The following is an 18,127-nucleotide window of genomic DNA, read 5'->3' as shown; positions in this document are numbered from 1 at the left end:
AGACGACAAGAGTCTGTGCAATCTTCCTTTTCCCTGCCACTTTCCCGGCCCTTGGCTCCAGGAGTGTGTGGCCTGGGGAGTTTTTTCATCTAATTTTCCAGCAAACTTAAACTAGACAATTGAAGATTCAATTAGGGAGTGGAGCTCTGCGCGCTCTCCCAGGGGAGTCCACTCAGCTCCGGAAATCTTAGCTGACAGAGGTCACTCCCATCTTTTCCAGACTCCCCCTTTTCGTAGACTCACGATTTTTTTGGAGGGCACCAGGCACTTGTGTTTAGCCAGCAAGGAGTGGGGTGGAGTGGGTGGGAGGTGTGGGACTCATCTCAATAAAGCAGAGGCTGAGGACAGTGGAAATGAGGGCAGGATTCAAAGGAACCAGCTCATGGAAGGCACCGTGTTATACTCTCGGTCCCTATCAGCATATGCTTCCTTCAATCTTAACGGAGGGTGTGAGCCCCCGGGGCCTCTGTGCCTCTAGCCTAAGATTGAAGGAAGCATATTCTGATAGGGACTGAGAGCATAATACTCGTGCGTGCGCATGTGTGTGTGCAGACACACCCCACCAGATAGTGTCCTCTGAATCTACCTCAGGCTACAAACCCAGACAGGACAGAAGCATGGGGTGGGCTGCTCGGTGCATGGGGTGGGCTGCTCGGCACACGGGGTGGGGTGTTCGGTGCATGGGTGGGGTGCTCGGTGCATGGGGTGGGGTGCTCGGTGCATGGGGGTGCTCGGTGCATGGGGTGGGGTGCTCGGCGCATAGGGTGGGCTGCTCGGCGCATGGGGTGGGGTGCTCGGCGCATGGGGTGGGGTGCTCGGTGCATGGGGGTGCTCGGTGCATGGGGTGGGGTGCTCGGTGCATAGGGTGGGGTGCTCGGCGCATAGGGTGGGCTGCTCGGCGCATGGGGTGGGGTGCTCGGCTCATGGGGTGGGGTGCTCGGCACATGGGGGTGCTCGGTGCATGGGGGTGCTCGGCGCATGGGGTGGGGTGCTCGGCGCATGGGGTGGGGTGCTCGGTGCATGGGGGTGCTCGGTGCATGGGGTGGGGTGCTCGGCGCATGGGGTGGGGTGCTTGGCGCATGGGGTGGGTGCTCAGTAAATTGTGCCACTCGGTCACTGTAAGGATGAAGATCTGTTACATTAACAAGGAAATAGGGCACTTAGGCTATGACTTAGGGCAATGCTGTGAGAAAAAAGCGCAGACACCTCTTTTTTTGTTTGTTTGTTGAGATGGAGTCTCACTCTGTCACCCAGGCTGGAGTGCAGTGGCTCCATCTCAGCTCACTGCAACCTCCGCCTCCTGGGTTCAAGCGATTCTCCTGCCTCAGCCTCCCGATGCCCGGCCAATTTTTGTATTTTTGGTAGAGATGGGGTTTTGACGTGTTGGCCAGGCTGGTTGCAGTCAGCTCTTTGCCTCTCTAGATTCACCCCATCCTCGTACTCCCACCTCTGGCCATCTCCATTGCCTCCTGCACTGAAAGAGGACTAGGGCAACAGACTCCATCTCCTCCGGCTTCTGACTGGAGTCAGCCAATGAAGAGCCTTAGCAGATCGGGGGGAAGGAGAAAAGGGATTCCAGGCTGCTTATTTCCCTGGCTGCATTCCTATGACCGTGCCCTGGGCTGGTCGTTTTCTTCCTGTAAGTGCACCCCAACTCCGCACAGCTGCCTCTCTTTCCTGGTTCTGGTAGCCTACCCCTCCTCTGGTCCCTTCGGACTTAGGGATGGTCACAGGTCTGCCGCCGCCAGCCCTCGGGTTCTGAGTTATTTTTTCATTCTCCTCCACTCCATCCTTAAGTTTGTTATTAGTTAGCTTTTTATAAATAAAACCTCCCTGAGTTACCCTGATGTGACGGTGCCATCTGTCTCCTGTTGGGACCCTGACTGAGACAGATATAATTGTATTTCAATGTGATTACTGTTTTGTTTTTAAAAACACTGTTGGGAGGGCTGTGTGGCTCACACCTGTAATCCTAGCACTTTGGGAGGCTGAGGCAGGTGGATCACTTGAGGTCAGGAGTTCAAGACCAGCCTGGCCAATATGGCAAAATTCCATCTCTACTAAAATTACAAAAATTAGCTGGGTGTGGTGGCGTGTGCCTGTAGTCCCAGCTACTCAGGAGGCTGACTCAGGAGAATCACTTGAACACAGGAGGTGGAGGTTGCAATGAGCCGAGATCAAGCCACTGCACTCCAGCCTGGGCAACAGAGTGAGACTCTGCCTGCTCCCCCCCAAAAAAAGAAAAAAAATACTGTTGGGAGTTCAGCTAAGCTGGGAGAGAGAGCTGAGCTGTCAGATGTCAGAGTAGCTCATCACAGCAAGAATGAACCAAAACAAAAACAAAAACAAAAAAAACCAGTGCCACCTTTAATCACTTGCTATGATAGTCTTAATATAAATAGGAGGCTAAAGCCGGAGAAGCCACAGGCTCTCCTGTTTCATTTTCCCCATGAAACAGTGCACCCTTCAAGGGTCAGGTGGGTCGGTGCCAAGGTGGCGGACATCTCACTGTTGAGGGAGCCCCCAACCAAAGGCTCCAGCAGTTTTATGGCCCCTGGGGTGGGGGTGCGGGGTAGAGTGGGAAAGTCCTGGGTGCTGAGTCAGACTGGCGAAACAGGTCTTCAGGGCTCTCCCTCCTCCCCCTGGTAAGGAGGCCTCAGAAGAGGCACCTGAAAAAAACCTCAGCCCAAGGCCTCAGAGAAAGAGACTTAGGAATGAAGACACCGGGCTAAGAATGCAAACATGTGAAGAGCATAGCACAGTGGGGCTGAGTCCTTAACTCCCCTCAGAGCCTCCTGAGTGCTGGCTGGGCACCAGCTCTGGTGTGGGGAGGGGAGCCTCCCCGGGAGGCCTGCCAGGTCAAGCCTCTGTCATTGCTTGCAGTCAGACCTGAAAAATCACACATAGGTGTTTAACCAGGAGCCAGACTCTTCAAATATATATACCGCACAATGGAGGGGAGGTGCCAGAATGACCAGACTCTTCAATATATAAACCCCACAATGGAGCGGGTGTGCCAAAATGTTATCAGTGGTTTCTCTTGATCAGGGCTGTCCAACAGACATGTGATGTGAGCCATATATATAATTTTATGGTTTTCAGTAGCTTCCAAAAACAGTAAAAAGAAACAGGTCAAATTAATTTTAATAATATATTTGTTGGCTGGGTGCAGTGGCTCACGCCTGTAATCCCAGCACTTTGGGAGGCCGAGGATGGGTGAATCACCTGAGGTCTGGAATTTGAGACCAGCCTGGCCAACGTGGCGAAACCCCGTCTCTACTAAAGATACAAAAATTAGCTGGGCGTGGTGTCAGGTGCCTGTAATCCCAGCTACTCGGGTGTCTGAGGCAGGAGAATTGCTTGAACCTGGGAGGTGGAGGTTGCAGTGAGCTGATCACACCACTGTGCTCTCAAAATATATATATATGTGTGTGTGTATATATATATATATATATATGTTTAATCCAATATATCCAGAATGCTATCATCTCAGGCATGTAATGAGTATTTTTGAAAGTATTAACGAAATATTTTACATTTTCGGTACTAAATCTTCCAACTCCCGTGTGTGTTTTACACTTACAGTGCATCTCTGTTCAGATCAGCTGCATTTCAAACGCTCAGTGGCAACACCTGCTTACTTGCTACTGTGTTAGAGGCAGCACGGGGCTAGGCGATGGGTGGGCTTATGGATTCTTAAAATATCTATTTCCAAGTTTTCTACCATAAATATGCATTTAACATTTTATTTAGAAAATTATAGTCTGTAAATATGATCATATCTAGGTTTTGCTTATTTTCTATTTTATTTTAGTAGAAATTTCTTCTTTAAAAGCCGGGCTTTGTCTGCATCTGTGGTGGTCTAAGAACAAAAGGGGCTACTTCCTGTTCGAGAGAGTGAGCCCAGAAAGCATTGACTGGGCAAGGACTGCACCTGGCCCAACTGTGGAGCCTCAGGAAGGGGCCCTCATGGTGGCAGACGGAGAGGGCTGCACCAGGGTGGGTACCTGGGCAGGCTGAGGCCTCCTCTCTACCTGGTGCGGCTTCCCGCATAGGTCTGAACACTGCTCAGACCAAAGCCACCCTGGCCCAGAGCTGGGGTCTGACCAGACATCTCTCCCTGGACCCCACGTAGAAATACGCAACTCCTTCTTAGCAGATGCATGTCTTCCAAGGAATAGGTGGGACACTAGGCTTAAGTTCCAGAAACTGAAGCAGGACTCAGAAGCAGGCCAGCTCTGCTCTGCCGCCAAAGGTGAGTGTTTACTGTTTACTGTTGCATTTGGGAACAGTGAAAAAATAATTGTTTACAAAGCAGAGCATCAGAGAACGCAGAGTCCGAGGCGTATAGGAAATACGCACAGGGTGGTTAGCTGGTTGGCTCGTTGGTTGGTCGGGAAACCTCTGTGTGGGAAGGTAGATGAGAATCGGCCCTGTGGCTAGAGACAGCTTGGAAATGGGAAGAACCCTGCGCCAGCCTCAGGACCCAGTCCCCTGACCTCTGTATGTGACCTTGAGCAATGCACTTCCCTACCTGGGGTGTCATGTTCCTCACACACAGGGGATTCAATAGGTGTCGCGAGATCTCCTCACAGGGGATTCAATAGGTGTCGCGAGATCTCCTCACACACAGGGGATTCAATAGGTGTCGCGAGATCTCCTCACACACAGGGGATTCAATAGGTGTCGCGAGATCTCCTCACACACAGGGGATTCAATAGGTGTCGCGAGATCTCCTCACACACAGGAGATTCAATAGGTGTCGCGAGATCTCCTCACACACAGGAGATTCAATAGGTGTCCCGAGATCATTCCAGTGAAAGCATGTTGTGGTTTTTGCCTCTGGAGGAAGCATTGACAAGTCAGACAGTCCAAAGATGAATTTTAAAATGACTTCAAAGTCTGATTCCTGGGGCAGTTGGGGCCAGAAGAGGAGAACAACCTGCATTTACCATTAGGACCGACATGAAGTGGAAAAGCACTGCCCCAGAGCCCGGGACCTGAGTAGGCAGGACTCGATGAGAACTGCCGGGGCAGACGGCATGAGCAGACACAATACTGCTGATTTTTTTTTTTCCCCCAATGGAAAAGTCCTTTTTGTCTGAGGCAATGTTTTCCACAGCTCTAGCGGACTGTGGTCATTTCCTAACAAGATTTTTCCTATTTTGTGCAGCTGTGGTCTGGCATTTCAAACACTGAGTGTTTTCAAGCTGACACTCACTTAGGTCCTCCAGAACTAAAGGCTGGTGGGTCTGGTGCAGTCTGTGCTATAGTCCCTGCCCCTCAAACCATGGGGTACTGCCCTTTTCTTTAATACTTTGGAATTATAGCGTTCGATGCATAAAATTACAAAATATCAGAGCTGTAAAGACTTTGAGAGGCCACCTAGTCTAATCTTCTTATTCTATAGAAGGGGAAACTGAAGCCCAGAAAAGGAGAGGAACTGACTCCAAGCCACACGTTCAATTAGAGAGAAGACCACCCTCCTGACTCTTGATCCAGGTCCTCTGGACTCTCAGCCAACACCTGTCCACTACACTTCCTCCTTTGGGGATGTGGGGAGTGACGTGACCAGGAGAAGAGAAACTAACTTGCTATGAATGATTTCATGTTTCATCCTTATGCTTCTACCTCCTGGTTACCTGATGATACCGCTTTCTCTGTTTCCTGATTATTCCATCTTGTTCTTTGACTTTCAGTGTTTATTAGAGATAACAGATGGACTCCATGGACACGCAGGTTCATTCCGTCGACGTTCACCACGAGCCTTCCACTGCTGAGGTTGCAAGATGAGTAAGTTACAGGTCCATTGTAGCCTGGGAGAGTCACTTTCCCTGTCCGAAGTAGTGAGCACAGCAGGGTCCAAGGAAAGCACTGCTTAGGCAGCACAGAGAAGTGGTCTGCTCTGTCTAGCACAGACTGGGGACTGCAGAAGGAGATCGATTGGCAAATAGAGATCTAACTATACATCATCGATACCGATATTTTGCTTATTTGGTAAATGAGTTGAAATCAATTTCTAGCATATGGGTTGGTGTTTATGTTTAATTTATCATGACCATCAGACAAGGGCCATGAGAAACAGGGCCTCCCCTGGACTGAGCCTCGTATAGTTCTGCCTCAGGTGGCAATTTTGCAGCCCTTTTTTCTACTTTATCTTTTCTGGTATTCAGCTTACACTGTTGACTAAATGCACCTGGCGTGTTCATAGCCTAAAAGCCTCTGCCAACGTCTTTCTCATCCCACTGAAGACACAGCCCTCGGGAAGGGACCGCAGGCTAAGCCAAGCTGAGCCTGTGCCTGTGCCTTTGGCATGTTCAGGAACCACAGTGGGACTGGGGGTTCCCTTTCCACCAGGAGGCTGGGAAAGAGTATGATGGGAGTCAGTCTTCCAGTCTCTCTGAAAAGAAAGTCAGCTTGAAAATGTCAAACGCCTGGTTCAGTTAGACCTTTCTCCAGGTTGTCATTTACTTAGAAAAGGAGCACTATTCAAGCCTTAAATGTCAGCTTCTTGCCTCTAAAGCTGTGGGATCAGGTAAACCCCTGAGCATTTCAACCTGTACTCCTACACCAAGGGCTGGGCTCCCTGGCTATTAGTGGAGGGCAGCAGACACCCTGCCCAGGAAGCAGCCCCAGGGAAATGTCCACTAGGTACCAAAGATTTTGGGATTTTGGTCTGTCTGTGAGTTTCATGCACCTCATTCCTGAGGGCAGTTCCTAAATCTTTACACTTATATATTTGAAAGATGACAACTCTTTAAAAACACGACTAGACCTGAACTTTAAGTCCCAAGCTTGGGTCCCTTTACCTGGCAGCTCTTCCTACATCCAGCCAGCCGCCTTCTATGAGCTAATCCCTGTCTTGGCTCCTGCCTGTGAACTGCCTTCCCCATCCCTGTGAGGCACCATATGCTTCATGATATCCTCTAAAGAGGACGCATCTCCCTTAGCTGTCCTCTAACTTTTGGAATGTACTGTCCCCTCTACAGTGTTAAAACAAAAACAAAAACAAACAAAACAAATTTAAGTTCTAATGCAGCTGGAGAGCTAACGGGCCTCTCTTTCCCAGGAAAAGGAAAACAAAAATTCCAACCATTCCCAGCTCCTGAAAAATCCTGCTGAGAGATATCAGCCTCATTCCGGGCTAACTGCTAACGAGCTTCATTTCGCCTATTCAGGGATTGTCCTTTTTTCACTTCTCTGCTACCTGAATTGTCTTCCCACTCTGCCTTCAGACACACTGAACCGGAAGTTCAGGTCAGGGACAAGAGATGGCAAAATGTGAGCCTCGAATCATCAGAGATCACCACAGTAATGTCTTGAAATTCAAGGCAATACGAGTGTGTTACTGGCTTAGTAGCAGCCGGTATTACGAGAAACACTAGGGCATTTCCAGCGCAGATTATTTTAAATGGGAGATTTCTTTTTTATTGTCACTTCTCCATTCTGGTCATAGAATGATTATTGAATATTACTGGGCCCTAACCATATTCACAAAACGTGGTTCTCACCCAGTATTTCCACATTATTGCTCTAGATTGCTTTAAATGGAATATACATGCAGTAATGAGTCAGTTTTAGGAGAAGAGGCTTATCCTCAAACCTTACATAACTGCACTGTAATCTTGACTTTGTTCCTATCCAGCTACTGGGCTGAAGACTGACAAAACAAGTCAGCCAATTCAGTTTAACATCTCCTTTGACCCTGCGTCCCCCTGCCCCCACACACCAAATTAGCACATTTTTCAGGCATCATTCAGAACAATGGCTCTCAATTTTGGCTGCAATTAGAATCATCAGGGAGCTTTTTAAAAACAGAAAAAAAAAAAAAAAAAAAAAAAAATCAAGGCCCAGGCCCTACTCCAAATCAATTAAAATAGATTTGGGGGGATGGGCCTCAGGCATGGGAAGTTTTATAAAGCTGCCGTGTTTATACCAACGTGCAGTCATACATGGGAATCACTGTTTTAAACTTGACCAAAATTAATGATTATAGGTTTTGCTCGCACACCAAGCAGGCAAATTTAATATTTAATATTTATATAAAACGTAAGATCATCACTCTTTGAATCAAATAAAACCAACAGAAAGGTACATCTATATAGTGCAACCAAGTTGCACAGCAAGAGAACAAAAATAGAGATACTTGCTCTTCTTTATTTTTATTTTTGTTTTTTGAGATAGAGTCTTGCTCTCAGCTCACTGCAAGCTCTGCCTGCCAGGTTCAAGTGATTCTCCTGCCTCAGCCTCCCGAGTAGCTGGGACTACAGGGGTGTACCACCGCACCTGGCTAATTTTTGTATTTTTAGTAGAGACGGGGTTTCACTATGTTGGCCAGGATAATCTCCATCTCCCAACCTCGTGATCTGCCCGCCTCAGCCTCCCAAAGTGCTGGGATTACAGGCATGAGCCACCGTGCCCAGCCAAGATACTTGTTCTAATGCCACCTAACTTGGCCAGATTTTTGGAGGCCCTAAAGCACTAACATAGACAAATAACTTTGGACAAATAAGTTTCCACCGAGTATGCACAGATTAAGACTTAACTCAGGGACGAGGGAGGTCACAGTAATGAGCAGGATCCCGAGGTGTCTGGCTTTGGCAGCCAGTTCTCCCCAGACTGGGTCTTGCTTCATAGGTGCCCTTTAGATAAGAGGGCCTAACAGACTAATGGGAGCCTAATGGTAAGTGGGGCTAGACTCAGACTAGAAATGTGGCAGGACTGATGCCCCGGGACCTAGGCTGTTCCATTACTATTCCCAAAAGGGGAACATTGCTAAACAGAGATCTGAAGTAGAATCAGCTTGTCCCTGGGACAGGGTAAGGGGAGAGGCGGGAAGTGAGAGGGCTCAAGACAAATGAAAATACACCTTGTTCAGATCTCCTCTTCAAGGGCTCTGCAGACAGAAAAGGGCCATTCTCAGCATCCCCCGGGACAGTTCCACGTCAGGCTCATCCCTCCCTGTACCCACCATGGCCTAAAACGCAGGTTTGACTGTACTAGGAACCGGGGATGTTTGCACTCAGCTACAGTATATCTCAACAGCCATGTGTCAGTGACTTCAGCGTTCCAAAAACCTGGAAAGAAATCTGCTCTCCAAACAAATGTGAAATATTTGCAAGTTAAAAAACAAAAAAAAAACAACCAAAAAAAACCTGAGTCTGTTTTCTATAGGAGAGAAAAGGGACCTGTAAATGTAATTAGAAGAAGATATCTCCCCCATTCTTTTAAAGCAATGAAGGTGTTGTAAGGATTGCAAATCAGACGTCTCTATAAGAAGGACCATTTGGGGACACATGAATTTGGCAAACAAATTCAGGAACGAAGGCTCCGCCTCAGCAGGGAAGGTGCAGACCTGCGGCAGCCAGGATGCCTTTTCTGGAGCACAGTTGATGGGTCATGTCCAGTTACTACGTTGCCCTCAGGATTGGCCTAAGGTGTGAGTTTGGGAGGCGAGGAATATGGTGCGGTAGGATGGCATTTTTGAGATGAACACTTCAGGTTGTCATGGAATCCTCAAGAACAAGATGCCACAGTCTCCTGTGGTCCCAATATCAGTGTGAGGAGGTTGTGTCCTGGGCCTAATCTCAGCTGTCCTCATCCCAAGTACTGTCATTAAACCATTGGCTTTTATTTCAGGCACCCTCAATGGAGAGAATGAAGAATGGATCATGACCAGCTCCACCAGAAACATGCCAAACTGGAAACTAGTTTGTCATGGGGATTGACAAAATGCCGATCAAACTCACAAGGGATGGCAAGACTATTCAATATAGACACTAGACTGTTAGCATTTGAAAGAGTCGCTGGCATTATAGAGGGGACCATGAGCCAAGAGGAGCGACTTTCTCCATGTCACACACTAGTTAATGCCAACGGTAGAATGAGAACCCAGAAACCCTAACTCTCAAATCAGTACTTTTTCTACTACCCTTTGCTGTCAAATCTCAATGAGAACTAGAATATGTGTGTGAGATGTTCAATATATTCTTTTTTTCAGAAAAGAAGGCTACTTGGGGAAATAATGTCATTAATAGAAAGTTTTTGGAATGTGCAGAGGGCCAGTCCAGGGTATGTGCTGGAGAGAAATAGATGAAGCTAAAATCAGAGTTGCAAGGAGCCATGCTGGGAAATCAACCCAGAGGGACACTTTGCTCCCCGTAGTGGGAGTGAGGAAGACTGGAACAGCCGGGACAGTCAGCAGCTGTATGGATGGTCAATGAAGGAAAGAAGTGGGGCTCCAAGAGGAACCTACGTCCCTGAATTAGACATGGAACTATTCTGAGAAAGGACAGAGAAACCCACAGAGGGAAAAGTTAATCCCTGCTTAACTGTTCTTTGTTTCTGGACACAAGCTGAAGCAAGTAAGAAGAATTTCTACCCCAGAGCCCCCAGTGAGAAAGGGCTGGTCAGTTGATTCATTTAACCTACTGCCAGCTCCACAGAGGAGACTTGCAGGGAATTAAAGGGACACTGCCATTTTATGGGGGGGAAAGCCCAGCTACCAGAATGAAGCTGCAATTGTGTGCGTTCCCAGGTCAGTCCTGTGCCACCACTGGGAGGAAAGATTCCCTTGATACCAGACATGAGGCAGAGTTCCCAGGGGCTGTGGGTAGGACATGGCTGCTCCCTCCCCAACTCTCTGGAAAAATATAAGCAGGGAAACTTGAACTTGGCTCTTGAATACCCTCGTTTTGTGTATCAGTGTAACCTGAGCACCTAGCAACCGCCGGGGCTTGGTGTCTGGTGACTTCCCCTTCAGTAGCTCTGAAGACTGCCAGAAAGAGCTGACTGCTCCCAGCCCAAGTCAAGCTTCCCTCTAGTTTAAATCAAAGAAAAATTGGAGGGTGCCCAGAATGTGACGGGATAAAGGTCAACCCCGGGTCACAGCCCTCCAGCCCTCCACTCAACAGGAGAACCAGAGTCATGTTTGATGAAATTCTTGAAAGACATTCTTTGGAACAAAGAAAATGAGCTAAGAAGGAGATTTCTTAGAAAATGATGAGTTTTATATCAAAACAAGGGTGAGACCAGGTGCAGTGGCTCACGCCTGTAATCCTAGCACTTTGGGAGGCTGAGGCGAGTGGATCAGGAGTCTGAGACCATCCTGACCAACAAGGTGAAACCCCGTCTCTACTAGAAATACAAAAATTAGCCGGGCATGGTGGGGCACACCTGTAATTCCAGCTACTCGGGGGCTGAGGCAGGAGAATCGTTTGAACCCGGGAGGTAGAGGGGGTTGCAGTGAGCCAAGATCATGCCACTGCACTCCAGCCTGGGCGACAGTGAGACTATCTCAAAAAAAAAAAAAAAAAGGAAAAGAGGAAAAAAGAGTGAGCTAGAGGTCACTGAAGTGGAGAACCAGGGAGCGGCCCAGGAGCCACACAGTGGGTTCACATGGGCCCAGACCCTGGGGAGCCATCTGCCCCCACAGAGGGGGGGTGTGGGTCAACTCCCTGGGGACATCCTCCACTGAGGTTCCTTCCCCACCTCTTCACAGGGCAGGCTTCAGGCCCATTAGTTGCATTATAGACCAGGAATAGAAAACCAAATCTCTCCCTGTGTCCTTCATTCTGGCCTCTGTGCTGGGCAAAGCTCTTCCCACAACACCCTCTGTTCCTTCCCAGATCCTGAACAACAGAGCTGCGAAGCAAGATGATGAAAAGGCACAGTCACCCACTCATGGGCTATCTGAGGCTGGACTTGAGCAGTTCTAGAGGCCCACACGAAGAGAGGACTAGCAGATAAAAGGATACGGTGCCGGCACGCCCACCACTGAGGAAGTGGCAGAAGGTACCAGTTTCTTTCCAAACAAATCCTGGGTTGGAGAGGACTTGGTGGTGGCCCGAAGCTGTGAAGCTCTCTGCCCGAGGAGCTCCCGGAGCCCTCTGGGGACAGCACCTTGCTACCTGTCAGTGTGGATGTATTGAGCATCCACAGGCAGGCCTCGGGAGGAAGCACAGTCCACAGGTACAGAATTACCTTCTCATGGCAAAATGGAGTCAGTCAAAAAGTACAGGTGCAGTGAGCGTTGTGAAGGAGGCGTAAGGGAGCAATGGGGGCAGCTAATGGAGACTTGAGGGTCTGGAAAGGCCTCCCCAAAGAAGTGACATAAACTCGAGACCTGAGGATGTAAGGGAATTAGACAAACAAATAGGGGAGTTAGTGGGAACTTTGAATTGTCCCTCAAAGTCCATCTCTTAGGGCCAGGCGTGGTGACTCAAGCCTATAATCCCAGCACTTTGGGAGGCCGAGGCAGGCGGATCACCTGAAGTCAGGAGTTGGAGACCAGCCTGGCCAACATGGTGAAATCCCGTCTCTATTAAAACTATAAAAAATAGCCAGGCACAGTGGCAGTCGCCTGCAATCCCAGCTACTCGGGAGGCTGAGGCAGAAGAATGACTTGAACCCGGGAGGCGGAGGTTGCAGTGAGCTGAGATCGTGCCATTGCACTCCAGCCTGGTGACAGAGCGTGACTCCATCCAAAAAAAAAAAAAAGTCCATCCCCTCTTCTTTCATCACGGAATTTTCAGTCAAGTGTAGGCTTCCCAGAAAGCGACTGCACTTCCCAGCCTCTCTTAGAGCGAGATGTGATGAAGGACTCTAACAGGAAGAGGGAGGGAGTGTGTAGACAGTGCTGGGCTATGGCGACAGGGCTTGCCCTCCCTTGGCCCCTGCCGCTTCTGCCGGCTGGCATGTGGTCGTGGCAGGGAACCGTCTTGGAGCAGGCTAAGGAAGCCAGTAAGACAGAAGGAGCGGGGCTCTGAAGACCTCAGAGGCCAGAGCAGCCACACCAGCGTGGGGCTCAATGTGAGAGAAAAATACGTTGTTTTGTTTAAGCCTTTATTATTTCGGTGTCTATTACAGAAACCAAAGCAATGTCCTGACTAATACACAGTCTGAGGGAACAGCAAAGTGCTTCTGCAAATCTTCTTAACTGCATTTCATCTTCCCAAGAACGCAGTAAGTAGGAGATTATGATCATTATTTTAGTGTCACAGAAACTGATGCTGAGAAGGACGTTGTCTCGTCCAAGGTCACACAGTGGCAGAGCCTGAGACTCAGAACTCAAGGCTGCTTCATGCCCATCCAGGAGCATCCACCATGCCACGCCGCCTCTATTTTTCTAGGCTGGCTTTAGTTGCTTCCTCCATTAGTGAGATGAGTTTTCACCAAACCATCCTGTCGCTCAGGCCTCAACGCAGTGGCGCCACCTTGGCTCGCCGCAAGCTCCGCCTCCGGGTTCCCGCCATTCTCCTGCCTCAGCCTCTCGGTAGCCGGGATCACAGGCGCCGCCACCACGCCCGGCTAATTTGGTATTTTTAGTAGAGACGGGGATTCTCCATGTTGATCAGGCTGCTCTCAAACTCCCAACCTCAGGTGATTCACCCGCCTCGGCCTCCCAGAGTGCTGGGATTACAGGCGTGAGCCACAGTGCCCGGCCCCATCCACACTCTTAACTTGATCCGCCACCCCCCCCAACCCCCCACCCCACCCCACCCCACCCCACCCCACCCCACCCCCCCACCCCCCACCCCACCCCACCCTACCCCCACCCTACCCCGCCCCATCTCCACCCCCACCCATGCCCACCCCACCCTCACCCCAACCCAGCCTCCACCCCACCCTCGCCCCACCCCAACCCTGCTCCTACCCCACCCACCCCTCAACCCCGGCATCCACCCCCCCACGCACACCCACCCCGCCCCCACCCCCCGCCCCGCCCCATCTCCACCCCCACCCCCGCCCCACCTCCACCCCCCAACCCCCCCACCCCATCCCCGCCCCTGCCCACCCCACCCCCAACCCCCCCCGCCCCCACCCCACCCACGCCCACCCCACCCTCGCCCCAACCCCACCTCCACCCCACCCTCGTCTCCACCCCCACCCCACCCCGACCCCCTGCTGGTTGACACATGGCCCTAACAGCGCATGCACCAAGGACAGGAGGCTGAAGTTCCTGCACGAAGTGATGACTTAGGGGCAGGGATACAAGACTACTGACACTTTCTCAGAAAATATCTTACTTTTTTTTTTTTTTTTTGAGAGAAATATGGCTCTTGTCCCCCAGGCTGGAGCACAATGGCATGATGGCAAGATCTCCACTCACTGCAGCCTCCGCCTCCCAGGTTCAAACGATTCTCCTGCCTCAGCCTCCCGAGTAGCTGGGATTACAGGCACCTGCCATCACACCCAGCTAATTTTTGTATTTTTACTAGAGACAGGGGTTTCACCATGTTGGCCAGGCTGGTCTTGAACTCCTGACCTCAGGTGATCCACCTGCCTCAGCCTCCCAAAATGCTAGGATTGCAGGCCTGAGCCACTGCTCCCGGCCAATATCATACATTTTATTCTAAAGGTAGTGTCTGGAAGAGTCCCATTGTCCCCCATTCCCGCCCCACCCCTGCCACTTTACCAGCCCCACTTTGTGCAAAGAATGCAGGAATTCTTGAAGACACCAGCACTCGGAGAGCCCGGGGGGCTGCGGCTCCTTCATTAGTGCAAGTTTCTTCTCTCCTGATTGAGTCTAGGCTTCTTAGCAGGAGCAGCCTGGCTCCTCTGGGATCTCCTTGGGAAGCTGTGTAAGAACAGTTCTGTTATTTTATCTTTTGTCAGCCCTTTGACTGACTGCATATGGGAAATTTCAGGCTAAGCCATGTTCACACAAATCTTTAGCCCGTGTTCTCCTACTGAGGCACTCCTCAAGTTATGAATCACCTCTGGGGTATAGCATTTGAATAATTAAGGTCTTAAAATATTGATTTTATTCCTCACAGCCAAGAGATAGCTTTACACGTGACTTGGTTGATTGGGCCATCGTGTGGCTCAGGTGCTTGTAGCTTGCAAATTTAACAGAGCCTTCTGTCTGCAGAAGACTGAAGTAGCCAGGGAGACAAGGCTGCTCACACCCGCAATCCAAGCACTTGGGGAGGCCGACTAGCCTCAAGTGATCCTCCCACCTCAGCCTCCCAACGTGCTGGAATTACAGGTGTGAGCCACTGTGCAAGCCTAATCCATTTTCTAAACTGCTGTAAGAACAATCTTCTAAAATGCAAATCTGATTATCCTGGGATTTTTTAATTCTTTCAATGGCTCCCTCATGGCCTCATCACGGTCAAGTCCAAATTCCTTAGCAGTCCTATAAGGCCCTTCCTGATCTGGCCCCACCTCCACTTCTCCCCCTCCCTCCACTCCCTGCCCTCCCAGGTGCTATGCAGTACCTGAAAAAGGCCTGTCCTCACCCCTTCGGGCCCTGCCCAGGTGGCTGCCTCCACCCAGAATGGCCTTCCTTCATCTCCTGACCCGGACAGTTTCCTCAGGACTCCGTTCAGGCGCCTTCTCTTCCAGGCGGCTTTCCTGACCACCCCACCCTGCACGGCACCTTGTCACCCTGTCAGAGTCACCTGCGGCCTCGTGATTTCCGTGTGTATCTCCTCTTCTAGTCGGGGAGCACCTTAGAGGCAGGAGCTGTGTCTCGTTTGCCTTGACCTAGAGTCTGGCAGCGCACCTGGCACAGAGTAGGTGCTCATTAAATGTTGGTCGAAACAGAGAGGCTCTGTGGAGCCCTAGTTATCACGGTCATCTCCTCCCAAGATTTCTGTCACTTCTACTTCACTAAGTTTTTGTATTGGTAAAACGTCAGGCAAGACTAATGTAATCCCATGAAAGCAGTTACTTCAATTTTTTTTTTCCATGGGAGTGTTGATGTATTAATTCATTTAGCCATCCATCAGTCAGTCAGTCACTTCATTTAATGATTATGGGCCGGGCATGGTGGCTCACGCCTGTAATCCCAACACTCTGGGAGGCTGAGGTGGGCAGATCACTTGAGGTCAGGAGTTGGAGACCAGCCTGGCCAACATGATTGGTGAAACCCAATCTCTACTAAAAAAAATACAAAAATTAGCCGGGCATAGCGGCGGGCACCTGTAATCCCAGCTACTCGGGAGGCTGAGGCAGGAGAATCGCTTGAACCCAGGAGGTAGAGGTTGCAGTGAGCCAAGATTGCGCCACTGCACTCCAGCCTGGGTGACAAGAGCAAATAAATAAATAAACAAATAAATAAAATAAATATCTAAGTAAATAAGAAATGCATCCTCTAGGCCAGACCCTCTGCTAAGCATTAGGGTTATAAAGCTAAATAAAACTCAGTCCCTGTCCTCAAAGAGCTGACAGTTAGGAAACATAGACACGCAGACATACCATGACAGAATGATGTGACTGACATCACAGTGCATGAGGGAAGTGGTGGAGAAGGGAAGATAATGGATAATCCCTCACAGCGGAGAAGGGAAGGTAACAAATGCTGGGTTAGGGGCCTGTCCTTTGAGATTTTGCTACTCACATTCTCTCCCGGCTCCTAGATTAGAGTTGCCTGTAGTTCTGTTCGCCCACCCCCACTACACTAAGAGTTCCTTGAGGACGGAGACTATGTTATCCACCTTTGTATTCATTCATTTATTCAACAAATACGTATTAAATGCCTACTGCACAGAAAGCCCTTTTAGGTGCTGTGGTTACCACACATAGCAAGTTAGACTGATATCTCTGCCCTCACGGAGTTTGCGAGGTGCCTGTCTCAGTGCTGGAAACATGGCGGGCTCTAGAGAAACATTTGTTAAATGAATAAACAGTGGACTCAGGGATGTGAGCGAGGTCCTCAATCATCTGGAGAGCCGTGTGGGAAGAGGAACACACATGTTCGAGGATGTTTCAAAGGGCAGAGCGGGGCCAGTGCGGGGACATTGCATGGTGACTGGTCTGAGGAAATGAGGAAGAATTTCTGTTAGTAAAAGCTGTTCGATGTTATGATATAGCGACAGTAAATGATAACACAGGTTGGGCGCAGTGGCTCACGCCTGTAATCCCAGACTTTGGGAGGCCAAGGCGGGCGGATCACTTGAGGTCAGGAGTTCGAGACCAGCCTGACCAACATGGAGAAATCTCTACTAAAATACAAATTAGCAGGGCGTGGTGGCGCATGCCTGTAATTCCAGCTACTCGGGAGGCTGAGGCAGGAGAATCGCTTGAACCCAGGGGACGGAGTTTGTGGTGAGCTGAGATTGCGCCACTGCACTCCAGCCTGGGTAACAAGAGTGAAACTCGGTCTCAGAAAAAAAAAAAAAAAATGATAACACAGAGGCTTGTAGAAGAAATTTCTACAGTGAGTTCAAGGAGGTTAAGCCAAATGACCTTCAGGTCCTTTCCAAATGTGGAATTTTATTATTGAAAACATTGAAGTTTGTCCAAAATGTTCAGCCATCAAGATACATGGCAAACTGGCAATTGACGTTGGAACTTTTCTCCAGTAAGGAAAACAAGCAAACACTGTCACCTACAACAGTTTCACAGCAATTTGCCCTGGACATTTGGGTACACGGGACCTTCTCTATCTTACTTGTCACCTGAATCACAGCTCCTGGCCAAGTCAGACGCTCAGGAGAAAATCAAGGGGCAAGAGGATGAGCGAGTGTTCGCAAAAAAAAAAAAAAAAGAGAAACTTCACAATCTTCCTGGACTGAATTGTACGTCCATTTCACAAAATATGATTTAACAGTTATAGAGAATAAAATAGATTTATATATGTATAAAAATATATTGTTAAGTTTAAAATAAATTAGAGAATACTATTTGGGATATGACCAATTTTGTGTACTTTTTAAAAACAGGACATGTCAATGTATACGCATAATTTTTCTGGATGGAATGATAAGAAACTGTTAATAGTTTACTCTGGGAGATGGGAATGGGAGAAGGTAACTCCTCATTTAGTATGTTCCCATATTGATGCTATTTTCTTTCTTTCTGTTTTTCTTTTTCTTTTTTTTTTTTTCCGAGACAGAGATTCACTGTGTCACCCAGGCTGGAGTGCAGTGGTGTAATCTTGGCTCACTACAACCTCTGCCTCCCGGGTTCAAGTAATTCTCCTGTCTCAGCCTCCCGAATACCTGGGACTACAGGCACATGCCACCAGGCCCAGCTAATTTTTGTATTTTTAGTAGAGACAGGTTTCACCATGTCGACCAGGCTGGTCTCGAACCTTTGGCCTCAGGTGATCTGCCCACCTCGGCCTCCCAAAGTGCTGGGATTACAGGCGTGAGCCACCACGCTTCACCCTTGATTCTAT

The 18,127-nt window shown here is 49.4% G+C and overlaps 1 long non-coding RNA gene across 6 annotated transcripts in view; it reads left to right on the top strand.

Moving 5' to 3' along the window:
• Window positions 1–3,772: 3,772 nt before the first annotated feature.
• LOC105470796 (uncharacterized) overlaps window positions 3,773–18,127 on the top strand; it is a 66,565-nt gene continuing 52,210 nt past the window's right edge. For 4 of the 6 annotated variants that reach the window (XR_011619500.1, XR_980754.2, XR_980752.3 and 1 more), the window contains exons 1-5: window positions 3,773–4,255; window positions 5,700–5,793; window positions 9,640–10,364; window positions 11,628–11,793; window positions 12,868–12,963. This is a non-coding gene — a long non-coding RNA (uncharacterized lncRNA). Of the gene's footprint in view, window positions 4,256–5,699; window positions 5,794–9,639; window positions 10,538–11,627; window positions 11,794–12,867; window positions 12,964–18,127 lie in introns of all 6 variants that reach the window. The other 2 variants (XR_003015686.2, XR_011619501.1) reach the window with 2 other exon arrangements.

Source organism: Macaca nemestrina, chromosome 2, assembly GCF_043159975.1.
Source record: "Macaca nemestrina isolate mMacNem1 chromosome 2, mMacNem.hap1, whole genome shotgun sequence".
In the NCBI taxonomy this organism is placed as follows: Eukaryota; Metazoa; Chordata; class Mammalia; order Primates; family Cercopithecidae; genus Macaca; species Macaca nemestrina.
The sequence above is the reverse complement of the archived record's forward strand: the minus strand, read 5'-3'. Positions and strand labels throughout refer to the sequence as shown.